The sequence below is a fragment of the Moschus berezovskii genome, chromosome 12 (assembly GCF_049115385.1).
Source record: "Moschus berezovskii isolate FMDL1 chromosome 12, NW_MosBer_1.0, whole genome shotgun sequence".
NCBI classification, from domain to species: Eukaryota; Metazoa; Chordata; class Mammalia; order Artiodactyla; family Moschidae; genus Moschus; species Moschus berezovskii.
Window position 1 is genome coordinate 31673123 of NC_142471.1, and position 14129 is coordinate 31687251.

General features: G+C 44.0%; 1 protein-coding gene across 2 annotated transcripts in view; it reads right to left on the reverse strand.

The window, feature by feature from the left end:
• Positions 1-14129, reverse strand: part of DUSP29 (dual specificity phosphatase 29) — a 43901-nt gene that overhangs the window by 14881 nt on the left and 14891 nt on the right. The window lies entirely within an intron of this gene.

Here is a 14129-nt window from a genome sequence, read left to right on the forward strand (position 1 = left end):
CCTGGCCACTTTGCCTTTTTTATATTTCTGGTTCAGCAGTTTAGAGAAGGCGGAGAATGGGAAACCTATTCATTTGTCCATTCACTCTTTCATTCACCAAATATGGAAGAACTTGGTGCTGGACACTCCAGTGGTAGCAGGAGTGGACTGTCATCTGCCAGATCTCCTCTAAGGCCATCAGAATAACCTGTTTAATTAGGCCAAGCTGAATAAGTTAAAGGGAGAGGGCCACCTTCACAGAGCCTCAGGAGACACCTTAAAGCAGCCCCTCCTCTGAACCCTTGGATATTTCTGGGGTTTGAAGCGTGAGGCTCAAATGAATGGTTGAAAATGGGTCATTCAGTGTGAGGATATGGCAAAATTCTTGATCGTGATGTTCAGGAGATTGGTGAACACTGTACAAACTCCTTGCTTTGATAAGTAAATCATTGCCTTGTTGGGTGAAGCACTGTTCTGAGAAAGAGAGTTGTTCGAGCAGTCTGTTGTTGGAACTGATTTTAGGAAGTTCCTGAAGCCAACAGTAAGATTATTTTCTCATTTATAGCCTTATCTTTCTAGGCAAGATTTTTTAGGAACAAAGAGTAAAGTCGAGTTAAAGTAGGTGGCCTTGGAACATGGACAGAGGAAGCAAGAGTTATTGTTCCTTGAAGGGCTAGCAAACACCTTATTGGAAAGAGGGTTTTGAGCCTGCCTTACTATAGGTATCAACACTTGGTGATGGAGGAGAAGAGGGAGGCAAGGGCATGCCAAGCCAAAGAAATAGCACAACCTCAGGGACGGAGGCTGGAGATAATGAAAGCTGTTCAGGAAATGAGCCTACCGTGTGCCAAGCACTGTCCTGGGTACTGATGCTGCAGCAATGAGCAGTTAGTCAAGGTCCCTCGGGACGCTTAGATTCTGGGGAAAGCAAATAAATGAATGATCCATTTCAGATAGCAGTAAGCTGTGCAGAATCACTGTGGTCCTGCTTTAGGTAAGGTGATCAGGAAAGGTCCCTGCCGGGAGGTGGCATTTAAACTAAAACAACAGGGTGATAAGGGCCTAGGCAGGGGAAGATGGGGAGGGAATGTGTTTCATTTAGGCAGAGGCAACAGCAAGTGCAAAGAACAGAAGGGAGACTTGTGTGGCTGTAATTGCAAGGGTGGTAGTGGTACAAGAGGAAACCGAAAGCGGGGACTGGGTCATGGTGGACCCTGTAGGTCATAGGGGAGAGTCTAGATTTTATTCTCAGTATGGTAGAATGCCACATGCTACAGAGGAGTTTAAGGAAGGGGTGAGTGTTGTTTACTTTTTAAAGATCAGTCTGGCTGATGCATGGAGATGAATTGAAAGGAAGCAAAAAATAGAAGTGGGGATCTCTTTTGGAGGTGTCACAGTCATGTGGTCAGGGAGGAAGGTGGTTGGCCTGAGTCACAGCAGACTTGCTGATGGATTGGGAATAGGGGCAGGAAGGAAGGGACTGATTTGGGCAGAGCATAAGATGTGAGAGGAGAGGAGAGAAGAGTCTGGGGAGGGAGTGTGGGATCTGACCATGGAGTGCTTGCAAGTCAGAGTGTGCATTTGGGGGTTGAGAAGAGCTTTTTGTGTTTGAGGCGGGTGATCCCATCTAAGCTTTGAGATGACATCTCCCTCAACAGCGCAAAGTCCAGTTCTGCAGCTCAGGGAAGAGGTGACAAGGTCTGGAACCATAACAGTAAGAGGCCAAAAAGTGCCAGTGTACTCCAGCTGAGGGCTCATCTCAAGGCCACTTTTAAGAGGATGTAGACAGAAGTGAGCATATTGGATGCCAGCATGGATCAACACACTGCACCTCCATGCAGCAGAAACATATGCCAAGGTGCCCGCATCTATCACTGGTTTCCTGGGGCTTTTTATTGGTCATGAGAGGAACCACAGTGAGCATTTAGAAACGTGCAAACAGCCCATGGGAACAGAGGCCTAGGGAGGTGTGGAGTTCCACTGAGCCCCCAGCTGGCTTTTGGGGCTGCCATGCTGACTACGAAACATATTATGCTTTCAATTTTTCCTCAGAAAGGTCTGTTTTTCATTTTTCTCCTCGCCCCAAACTATGTATACAACAAACATTATGCTTTGGGGACATAAATCTGTGCTCAATTAAAGCCTCCACTAATGCAGTCCATCTTGCCGAGTAGCAATCAACCTCACTTTGAGGTTGAGCTCAGTGGAAAAATTAAAATTAACTGTCCTTGACAGGAAGTTCCTACCCACCATAAAGACTGGTCTCTCTGGATTCTGCAGCTGGGTTTCAACATAATCAAATGGCAGTTTGAATAAATAGCAATTTGCACTTTGCTCCTTTGGGGGTCAAGGATCAAGGTAGATATGCAACAAGACTTATTTCATGACATGTCCACATTCACCCCTCCCTCCCAGAGCTGGTTTTTGACTGTGTCTGAAAGAGAGAAGGGGGCTCATGCGGAGGATTAGACCTGGTAGGTATCCTGAGGCCTGTGGCAGGTTTTTGGGCCCTGTGGCTCCCTGGGCCCAGAATGGGGTGTGGTGTCCTCACACATCCCTCTGAGGATTTCCCCCAGCTTGACTTACTCAGAGTCTAGATGAGGGCTCAATGGAAGCAAGGGGATTTGCAGATACATAAAGTGACTCTTAGTAGACAGCAGCTGTTTTGGAGGCAGGTCCCCAATTGGCCCAGACACCCAGCTCATCAGTCACTGGGATGATTGGAGGGTGTCACTGGTGGGATTGGAGGGTGCCGCTTGGCACTGTGTTGTTTATTTTCTTAACTTTCAGGGCCATCTACTCAGATATGTGGGAAAGACTAAGAAATGTGCCTTTGTTGAAGGAGAAAAGCTAAAAAAAAAAAACAGAGTTAAGAAATAACCTCTAGAATCTAGGTGATGCAGCAGCCTTAGTTTCTGCTTGTTTAAGAAAAATCCTAGATATTGGTCTGTTCATTTTAAAAGTGTCAGCTCATTACAAAACTAACACATGCTCTCTGTAGAATGTGGAAGACAAATATGCTCCCCCCAACACAGAAACACATGTATTTCTACTCCTTAGAGATAAGGACTATTTGCCTTTTGAAATAAAATCTTCCAGTTGTTTTTCCATGAATATATTTGTATATTCTATTTAATGGTCGGGGGTAATATGGTAATATTATGGTAATGGTAATACCATATATACAGTTTAAAAACTTTGCATAGTGATATACTGTAAACATCTTATTATGTCAACATACAGCCTGCAGTAGCTGCATACTATCCCCTTCCATAGAGGAACCTCAATTTTCCCTCCTCAAGTCCCTAGCTTTGGACATTTGTGTTCTCTCTCTCTGGTATGTCTCTATCCTAGAGAGAGAGTAGTGGTTATTATAATAAGTAAAGTAACTATAAACAAACAACTTGCTGTATCTTTGAGCACATCTCTATGTCCTTGGGAGACATTCTTTTGAAGTGGAATTGCTGGGTCACTGGGCATGAGTGTTTTGAACACAACTGATACTTGTTACTAAATTATCTTCTAGAAAGCATGTTCAAATTTACATTATGATTTTTGCTCATTACTAATTTCATAGACCAAAAAAAGTTGTCTTATTTTTATTAATTTATTTTAGCAATGCGATTGGACGTGTTCTCTTACATTTGTTGGACTTGTACAGTTTTACTTTTTAAAAAAAAAATTTAAAAAAAGTATTTTAGCTATGCTGTGTGGGATCTTAGTTCCCCTATCAGGGATCAAACCAGCACCCCCTGCACTGGCAGTGCAGAGTTTTAAGCACTGGACCACCAGGGAAGTCCCCTGTACAGTTTCACTTTTGGAGAACATTGTTATATCCCTGTTTGACCCAGTTCTCTTTGGCACTTCTTCCTGCCTTGTGAACATCTGGCCTCAAATGTGGGTTCTGAATCTTGTTTGGAGGGCCAAGGAAGGGACTCTCTTCTCCTGAGATCCAGTTTCCTCAGAGACCTTGCCTCCCTTCTTCCTTCTAGCCCCTCGCAGTTTCTCCAGGAAACTTGCTTTACCTTGCTTTACCACCCCTTCCACCTTGAGGAGTGACAAGAGCAGTCTCCTTGGACAGAGCTCCCGGCATCCTACTTTTTCAGACCCCTCGAGGGCCTATTGATTCCCGTCCTGCATACCTCAGCCCCTGCCCAGAAGCCCATTTCCCACAGGTGTGTGTTCTCACAGAGGGGATGAGGGACAGCACATGCGTGTACACGTCTGCCCAAGCCGCCCACCAGCTGCTCCCATGTTGCCAGGAATTGCCCTGGGCGTTGATGAACGTCCACTACTGATGGGGAGGTTCTCCATACCCTCACATGTGAGGACCTGCCGATTTCCCACACCTTACTGTGGATTCCTGTTCGCCATGGCCCACATCCTGTCATTTTTTGATGCCTGTGACACACACTGGCTTCCTTGGTGGCTCAGTTGGTAAAGAATCCGCCTGCAATGTGGGAGACCTGGGTTCGATCCCTGAGTTGGGAAAATCCCGGGGAGGAGGTCACGGCAGCCCACTCCATTATTCTTACCTGGAAAATCCCCGTGGACAGAGGAGCCTGGCAGGCTACCGTGCATGGGGTCGCAAAGAGTCGGACACGACTGAGCGACTAAGCACAGCACAGACACACACTGATGAGTGTGACACTGCTTGTTGTGGTGGCACGTCATTTTGAGAGCATGACCCTGATGGTGACCTTCTTCTCTGGAGTCTTAGCCATGCCTGCTCCTTGCAGGTGAATTTTACTGCTGCTGCTGCTGCTAAGTCACTTCAGTTGTGTCCGACTCTGTGTGACCCCATAGACGGAAGCCCACTAGGCTCCCCCGTCCCTGGGATTCTCCAGGCAAGAACACTGGAGTGGGGTGCCATTTCCTTCTCCAGTGTGTGAAAGTGAAAAGTGAAAGTGAAGTCGCTCAGTCGTGTCCGACCCATAGCGACCCCACGGACTGCAGCCTACCAGGCTCCTCCATCCATGGGATTTTCTAGGCAAGAGTACTGGAGTGGCTTGCCATTGCCTTCTCCGGGTGAATTTTAAAACAGGCACAATTCTAGTTTTTGGTCTCCTTCAATTAATCTGATATGAAAGCAAGATTCACTAGCTGTCTGTTTGCTGGGTGTTACTGTTACTTGCCGATGATGAAGTTGTTGGGATACGAGGCCCTGCAGAAAACACAGGGCACACAGGTGTAGTTTGTAAGCTTAATCTGCTGCATGAACCAGAACTACGAACCTCTGGGACCCTCAGATTTCTTTGTTTGTTAAAGAGGACCAATTACATTGGCAGTACTTTCCTTGCAAGATTCTTGTAAACTTGAGTGATGTGATGATATTCAAGTTTCTTTGAAAGGTTAAAAGATAAATTCTGAACAAGGAGGAGGTAGCAAGCAACAGGAAAATGTACAACAAATTTTATCGGTGGTTATCTCTGGGGAATGGGGTTATAGGGAATTTTAATGTTCTTCTTTTTGTCTGTGTTATGTAAATTTTCAGTAATGAACGTGTCATATATTCACTTAGTGTTTATTTATTTTTTTTTAATCTGAATAGTTCTTTATTTTTTTTTATTATATTTCATTTGTTTAATACCTTCCTATGTAACTATATGATGCTAGATGCCTACTATACATTGTTCCTAATTCTTTTTTTTTTTTTAATTTAAAAAAGAATTTTATTAAAAAAGCACAAATGCAAAGAAATGAACAGAGGAAAATTTATGCATCGAACCTGGACTGGTCACTTATGATAATATACATGCTACAATTCCATTCTCTCCAATCATTCCACCTTCACCCTCTCCCACAGAGTCCCAAAGACTGTTCTCAATGCCTATGTCTCTTTTGCAGTCTCTTATACAGGGTTCAGGTTACCATTTTTCTAAATTCCATATATATGCGTTAATATACGGTATTGATGTTCTTCTTTCTGGCTTACTTCACTCTGTATAATTGGCTCCAATTTCATCCACCTCATTAAAACTGAATCAAATGCATTCTTTTTGATGGCTGAGAAATACTCCATTGTGTATATGTACCAAAGCTTTCTTATCCATTCATCTGCAGATGGACATCTAGGTTGCTTCCATGTCCTGGCTATTATAAACAGTGCTGCGATGAACATTGGAGTACATGTGTCTCTTTCAATTCTGGTTTCCTTGGTGTGTATGCCCAGGAGTGCGATCGCTGGATCATATGGCAGTTCTATTTCCAGTTTTCTGAGGAATCTCCACACTGTTCTCCATAGTGGCTGTACTAGTTTGCATTCCCACCAACAGTGTAAGAGGGTTCCCTTCTCTCCACACCCTCTCCAGCACTTATTGCATGTAGACTTTTGGATAGCAGCCATTCTGACTGGTGTGAAATGGTATCTCATTGTGGTTTTGATTTGCATTTCTCTGACGATGAGGGATGTTGAGCATTTTTTCATGTGTTTATTAGCCATCTTTATGTCTTCTTTGGAGAAATGTCTGTTTAGTTCTTTGGCCCATTTTTTGATTGGGTCACTTAGTTTTCTGGAATTAAGCTGCAGGAGCTGCTTGTATAATTTGGAGATTAGTCCTTTATCAGTTGCTTCATTTGCAATTATTGTCTCCCATTCTGAAGGTTGTCTTCTCACCTTGCTTAGAGTTTCCTTTGCTGTGCAGAAGCTTTTGATTTTAATTAGGTCCCATTTGTTTATTTTTGCTTTTATTTCCAATATTCTGGGAGGTGGGTCTTGGAGGATCCTGCTGTGATTTATGTCGGAGAGTGTTTTGCCTACGTTCTCCTCTAGGAGTTTTATAGTTTCTGGTCTTACATTTAGATCTTTAATCCATTTTGAGTTTATTTTGGTGTATGGTGTTAGGAAGTGTTCTAGTTTCATTCTTTTACAAGTGGCTGACCAGTTTTCCCAGCACCACTTGTTAAAGAGACTGTCTTTTCTCCATTTTATATTCTTGCCTCCTTTGTCGAAGATAAGGTGTCCATAGGAGCGTGGGTTTATCTCTGGGCTTTCTATTTTGTTCCATTGATCTATATTTCTGTCTTTATGCCAGTACCATACTGTCTTGATGACTGTGGCTTTGTAATAGAGCCTGAAGTCCGGCAGGTTAATTCCCCCAGTTCCATTCTTCTTCCTCAAGATTGCTTTGGCTATTCGAGGTTTTTTGTATTTCCATACAAATTGTGAGATTATTTGTTCTAGTTCTGTGAAAAATATTGTTGGTAGCTTGATAGGGATTGCATTGAATGTATAAATTACTTTGGGTAGTATACTCATTTTTACAATATTTATTCTTCCAATCCACGAACACGGTATATTTCTGCATCTATTCATGTCCTCTTTGATTACTTTCACTAGTGTTTTATAGTTTTCTATGTACAAGTCTTTTGTTTCCTTAGGTAGATATATTCCTAAGTATTTAATTGTTTTCATTGCAACAGTGAATGGAATAGTTTCCTTAATTTCTCTTTCTATTTTCTCATTATTAGTGTATAGGAATGCAAGGGATTTCTGTGTGTTGATTTTATATCCTGCAACTTTGCTGTAATCATTGATTAGCTCTAGTAGTTTTCTGGTAGAGTCTTTAGGGTTTTCTGTGTAGAGGATCATGTCATCAGCGAACAGTGAAAGCTTTACTTCTTCTTTTCCAATTTGTATTCCTTTTATGTCTTTTTCTGCTCTGATTGCTGTGGCCAAAACTTCCAGAACTATGTTGAATAGTAGTGGTGAGAGTGGGCACCCTTGTCTTGTTCCTGACTTTAGGGGAAATGCTTTCAGTTTTTCACCATTGAGGATAATGTTTGCTGTGGGTTTGTCATATATAGCTTTTATTATGTTGAGGTATGTCCCTTCAATTCCCACTTTCTGGAGAGTTTTTATCAAAAATGGATGTTGAATTTTGTCGAAGGCTTTCTCTGCATCTATTGAGATAATCATATGATTTTTATTTTTCAGTTTGTTAATGTGGTGTATTACGTTGATTGATTTGCGTATATTGAAGAATCCTTGCATTCCTGGGATAAAGCCCACTTGGTCATGATGTATGATCTTCTTAATGTGTTGTTGGATTCTGATTGCTAGAATTTTGTTAAGTATTTTTGCATCTATGTTCATCAGTGATATTGGCCTATAGTTTTCTTTTTTTGTGGGGTCTTTACCAGGTTTTGGGATTAGGGTGATGGTGGCCTCATAGAATGAGTTTGGAAGTTTCCCTTCCTCAGCTATTTTCTGGAAGAGTTTGAGTAGAATAGGTGTTAGCTCTTCTCTAAATTTTTGGTAGAATTCAGCTGTGAAGCCGTCTGGACCTGGGCTTTTGTTTGCTGGGAGATTTTTGATTACAGTTTCAATTTCCGTGCTTGTGATGGGTTTGTTCAGATTTTCTATTTCTTCCTGGTTCAGTTTTGGAAAGTTGTACTTTTCTAGGAATTTGTCCATTTCTTCCAGGTTATTCATTTTATTGCCATATAATTGCTGATAGTATTCTCTAATAATCCTTTGTATTTCTGTGTTGTCAGTTGTGATCTCTCCATTTTCATTTCTAATTTTATTGATTTGGTTCTTCTCCCTTTGTTTCTTGATGAGTCTGGCTAGTGGTTTGTCAATTTTATTCACCTTCTCAAAGAACCAGCTTTTGGCTTTGTTGATTTTTGCTATGGTCTCTTTTGTTTCTTTTGCATTTATCTCTGCCCTAATTTTTATGATTTCTTTCCTTCTACTGACCCTGGGGTTCTTCATTTCTTCCTTTTCTAGTTGCTTTAGATGTAGAGTTAGGTTATTTAGTTGACTTTTTTCTTGTTTCTTGAGGTATGCCTGTATTGTTATGAACTTCCCCCTTAGCACTGCTTTTACAGTGTCCCAGAGGTTTTGGGTTGTTGTGTTTTCATTTTCATTCATTTCTATGCATATTTTGATGTCTCTTTTGATTTCTTCTATGATTAGTTCATTATTCAGCAGCGTGTTGTTCAGTCTCCATATGTTGGCACTTTTAACAGTTATTCTCCTGTAATTGAGATCTAATCTTACTGCATTGTGGTCAGAAAAGATGCTTGGAATGATTTCAATTTTTTTGAATTTACCAAGGCTAGATTTATGTCCCAGGATGTGATCTATCCTGGAAAAGTTTCCGTGTGCGCTTGAGAAAAAGGTGAAATTCATTGTTTTGGGGTGAAATGTCCTATAGATATCTATTAGGTCTAACTCTTCTATTATATCATTTAAAGATTGTGTTTCCTTGTTAATTTTCTGTTTAGTTGATCTATCCATAGATGTAAGTGGGGTGTTAAAATCTCCCACTATTATTGTGTTATTGTTAATTTCCCCTTTCATACTTGTTAGTAATTGTCTTACATATTGCGGTGCTCCTATGTTAGGTGCATAAATATTTATAATTGTTATATCTTCTTCTTGGATTGATCCTTTGATCATTATGTAGTTTCCTTCTTTGTCTCGTTTCACAGCCTTTGTTTTAAAGTCTATTTTATCTGATATGAGTATTGCTACTCCTGCTTTCTTTTGGTCTCTATTTGCATGGACTATCTTTTTCCAGCCCTTCACTTTCAGTCTGTATGCGTCCCTCGTTTTGAGGTGGGTCTCTTGTAGACAACATATATGGGGGTTTTGTTTTTGTATCCATTCAGCCAGCCTTTGTCTTTTGGTTGGGGCATTCAACCCATTTACATTTAAGGTAATTATTGAAAAGTAGGATCCCGTAGCCATTTTCTTTATTGCTTTGGGTTCAAGTTTATACACTCTTTCTGTGATTCCTGTCTATAGAAGATCCTTTAGCATTTGTTGGAGAGCTGGTTTGGTGATGCTGAATTCCCTCAGCTTTTGCTTGTCTGTAAAGCTTTTGATTTCTCCTTCATATTTGAATGAGATCCTTGCTGGGTATAATAATCTGGACTGTAGGTTATTTTCTTTCATCGCTTTAAGTATATCTTGCCACTCCCTTCTGGCCTGAAGAGTCTCTGTTGAAAGATCAGCTGTTATCCTTATGGGAGTCCCCTTGAGTGTTATTTGCTGCTTTTCCCTTGCTGCTTTTAATATTTGTTCTTTGTGTTTGATCTTTGTTAATTTGATTAATATGTGTCTTGGAGTATTTCGCCTTGGGTTTATCCTGTTGGGGACTCTCTGGATTTCTTGGACTTGGGTGATTATTTCTTTCCCTATTTTAGGGAAGTTTTCAACTATTATCTCCTCAAGTATTCTCTCATGGTCTTTCTTTTTGTCTTCTTCTTCTGGGACTCCTATGATTCGAATGTTGGAGCGTTTAACATTGTCCCAGAGGTCTCTAATATTGTCCTCATTTCTTTTAATTCGTTTTTCTTTTTTCCTCTCTGTTTCATTTATTTCTACAATTCTATCTTCTAGTTCGCTTATCCTGTCTTCTGCCTCTGTTATTCTACTGTTTGTTCCCTCCAGAGTGTTTCTGATCTCATCTATTGCATTATTCATTGTATATTGACTCTTTTTTATTTCCTCTAAGTCCTTATTAAATCTTTCTTCCATCTTCTCAATCCTTTTCTCCAGGTTATTTATCTGTAACTCCATTTTGCTTTCAAGATTTTGAATCATTTTCACCATCAAAATTCGAAATTCTTTATCAGGTAGATTCCCTATATCTTCTTCTTTTGTTTGTGTTGGTGGGCAATTATCTTGTTCCTTTACTTGCTGGGTATTTCTCTGCCTCTTCATCTTGCTTATATTGCTTTGCTTGGGGTGTCCTTTCCCTCTTCTTGCAGTTTGTGGAGTTCTCTTTATTATGTAGTTTCTTCGCTGTGTGTGGGGTTGGACAGGTGACTTGTCCGGGTTCCCTGGTTAGGGAAGCATGTGTCAGTGTTCTGGTGGGTGGAGCTGGATTTCTTCTCTTTCCTTTAGAAGACAATGGGCTACTTTTCTGGGAGCCTGATGTCCTCTGCCAGTATTCAGAAGTTGTTTTGTGGACTTTACTCCACGTTCAAATGTTCTTCTGATGAATTTGTGGGGAAGAAAGTGGTCTCGGCGTCTTGTTCCTTCCTCCCCAGAACACTGGATTCTTATATTCCACTTGGTCGTGGAGTATCTCTTCCCAGCTGCTCCAGCAAGGCGCAGCCGCTGCAGCTTACCTTGGACGAGGGGTATCTCCCCAAGGCCGCCCCTCCTGCCTTGAATGTGGATCAGCTCCTCCCGGCCCTCCGGTGCCCAAGCAGCCACCGCCTCCTGGACGTGGTACAGCTCCTCTCGGCCACCGCCCTAACTCTGGGCGCGGGGCAGCTCCTCTCAGCCACGATTCTGCACGTGGTCGGTTGCGCCGGGAGCCGGGCGTCTCTCGCGTCTGCGCCGCCGGGAGCCGGGCGTCTCTCGCGTCTGCGCCGCCGGGAGCCGGGCGTCTCTCGCGTCTGCGCCGCCGGGAGCCGGGCGTCTCTCGCGTCTGCGCCGCCGGGAGCCGGGCGTCTCTCGCGTCTGCGCCGCCGGGAGCCGGGCGTCTCTCGCGTCTGCGCCGCCGGGAGCCGGGCGTCTCTCGCGTCTGCGCCGCCGGGAGCCGGGCGTCTCTCGCGTCTGCGCCGCCGGGAGCCGGGCGTCTCTCGCGTCTGCGCCGCCGGGAGCCGGGCGTCTCTCGCGTCTGCGCCGCCGGGAGCCGGGCGTCTCTCGCGTCTGCGCCGCCGGGAGCCGGGCGTCTCTCGCGTCTGCGCCGCCGGGAGCCGGGCGTCTCTCGCGTCTGCGCCGCCGGGAGCCGGGCGTCTCTCGCGTCTGCCTTTTTGAGATGGGTCAGTTCCTCCTTCAGCAGCTGCTAATGACCTCCACTAGCAAGAGTTTCTTTCTCTTGAATTCCTGGATGTGTTGGACATAAATCACCAGTAACTGCGGAATGTTTTCCACATATTCATAGCCTTAGCGTCCATCCAGAAATCCGGAAGTCACTATTCATCACGCCCTGCCTCTCAGGTCACCGACCTGACAAAACACAGGAACGGGTTTGGAGAGTCCTACCGTGGAGACTTCTGGCGGCCATTCTCCCCTCACTTAGTGTTTAAATATATGCCAGGATTTTTATTGACATTCTATCCTTAGTTCTCAGGAGAGATTGACTGTCGCAAAGACCTAAGGTGGTCTCTGTGTTTTTAACTCCTTAGGAATCTCTCCATCATATTCCCTACCCCACTAGGCTCTAGGTCTCCAAAGATTGAGGCTAAGTGGGAAAAGACAATGTGTAGAAGGCCTGGTTTCAAGACATACCGTTGTTTTAATTAATGGTTAGACAAGGCATTCGGCTAACCATGAAAGGAAATGGTTAGCATGGCCGGGGCCTTTGCTAAAATACTGCCACCCAGTGTGAGAAGGCCCAGTAGGGGCAGGACCATTGACACCTCTCCCCTAGCACCTTGCCCGTGACTGGTGCCCGCTATGCTTAGTCGCCTTTGGTACTTGTAGGCTCAGAGTCCAGATTTTCTAGTTCTTTTAGGTGACATTCAGTATGTTAAATTGTCAACCTTGGCTGTGTTTTCACTGCATCCTAGTCTAGCCATGGCCCACCCTAAAAAAAGACAGTCAAATATTAGCTCTACTTGGTGCCTCAAGGCTGAATTAGTTCTTTCTTTTTGAGGGGAAAGGTTGCAGCTGTCTGGGTACACCAGTGAGAGGTCCTGTCTCAAACTGAGGACTGTCTCAGCCATTGCTTTGCCTTCACCTCAGACCCTGATGCTGGGAAAGATTGAGGAGAAGGGGGTGACAGAGGTTGAGATGGTTGGATGGCATGATTGACTCAATGGATGTGAGTTTGAGCAAACTCCAGGAGATAGTATAGGGCAGGGAAGCCTGGTGTTCTGTAGTTCATGAGGTCACAAAGAGTCAGATACAACTTAGCGACTTAACAAACCTCTCCAGCAACTTTGACCAACCAACCTTGGAGATGCCTCTGGCTTCGGAGGCTGATGGTCTGCTTGGGAGCAAAAAGGAGGAGAAAGAGAGACTCCTTGGCAAGCGAGCTCAGGCTGAGTGGGGCAGGTGCAGGCATTTGAAGAGTCAGGCTTGATGGGGAGAGGCTGCTGGCTGTCGATGACCTTAAAAGGCAGACCTTAGAGGCCACTATAATTTTAATAAAAATGGAGTCCCCGCCATTCAAGCAGCAAAGCAACTTCACAGAGCCCTGGCATTGGCTCACAGGACCGCCTCTGTTGCGAGAGGGAGGCAAGATTTCTATGGGGAGCCTGTCCTGCTTGGGAATTTGCAGTCACTTTGACTGTAGCCAGGATACTTGCCCTCCTGCTGACTATCAGGGAGGAAAAAGAAAAAAAGATTTTGCTAAGCAAATGAAAGATGTGAATGAGATTAAAGTGAGAATATTTAAATTACAGAAATTTAGTGCTTTCAAGCATCCTGAAGCACTTGTGAAGCACCCATTTAGGGACTGCTGATTGATAAGAGGTGATGAATTATTCTTATCTCATCAATGATGCCAGTCCCTGGTTCTCTGGAGGGCAACACTTGGTTAACCTAATTTGAATCTAATTTGAATGACTTAAAAGTAATAAAATAAGTATGTGCTTGAGCCTAATAAAGCCTAATTTATTTAATAAGACATTCCTTAAAGAATTTTACTTCAGAGCTGGAAGGGACCTTTGAAATTATCCCTTTATTTTACAAATAAAGAAACTGAGGCCCAGAACAATAAGTTGTTTTGCCAAAGGCCACACAGAGTGACCACCCACACTGGGGGCTTGAACTCTGCCTCAGTCCCCGCTGGATGGCTTTTACTGTACTCCACACTGTCCCTCCAGTTCCCACTTGGAGATTCAGACCCCCTACCAAGGCGTGGGAGAGGGTGGCTGTGCCTTGAGCCCTTGAGGGAGGAAGACTTCCCCATGAGGACATCCAAAAGGTGGCTGCCTAGGGGAGACTACCAACCCCACTGCTGAGCCAACGCACGTCACATCAGCCACATCACTCTCCCATCTGGGACCTCTTCTCGCCAGGCTGTGGTGCTATTGGGCAGGGCAGGGCAGGGGCGAGGGCGGGGGAGTGGGCATCTCTGCCCTCCCTAGGCTGGTAAGCAGTGGGAACTTGGAGTCACCAGGCATCCCATTTGGTGATCCCCTTGGGATAAGCTAGGCTTGAGAAAAGCTTTATAAGTTCTGGAACCCACAGGCTTGTAGGGCTTTGATGTGGCACTGCCCCCTTGGGCCTTTGGCCA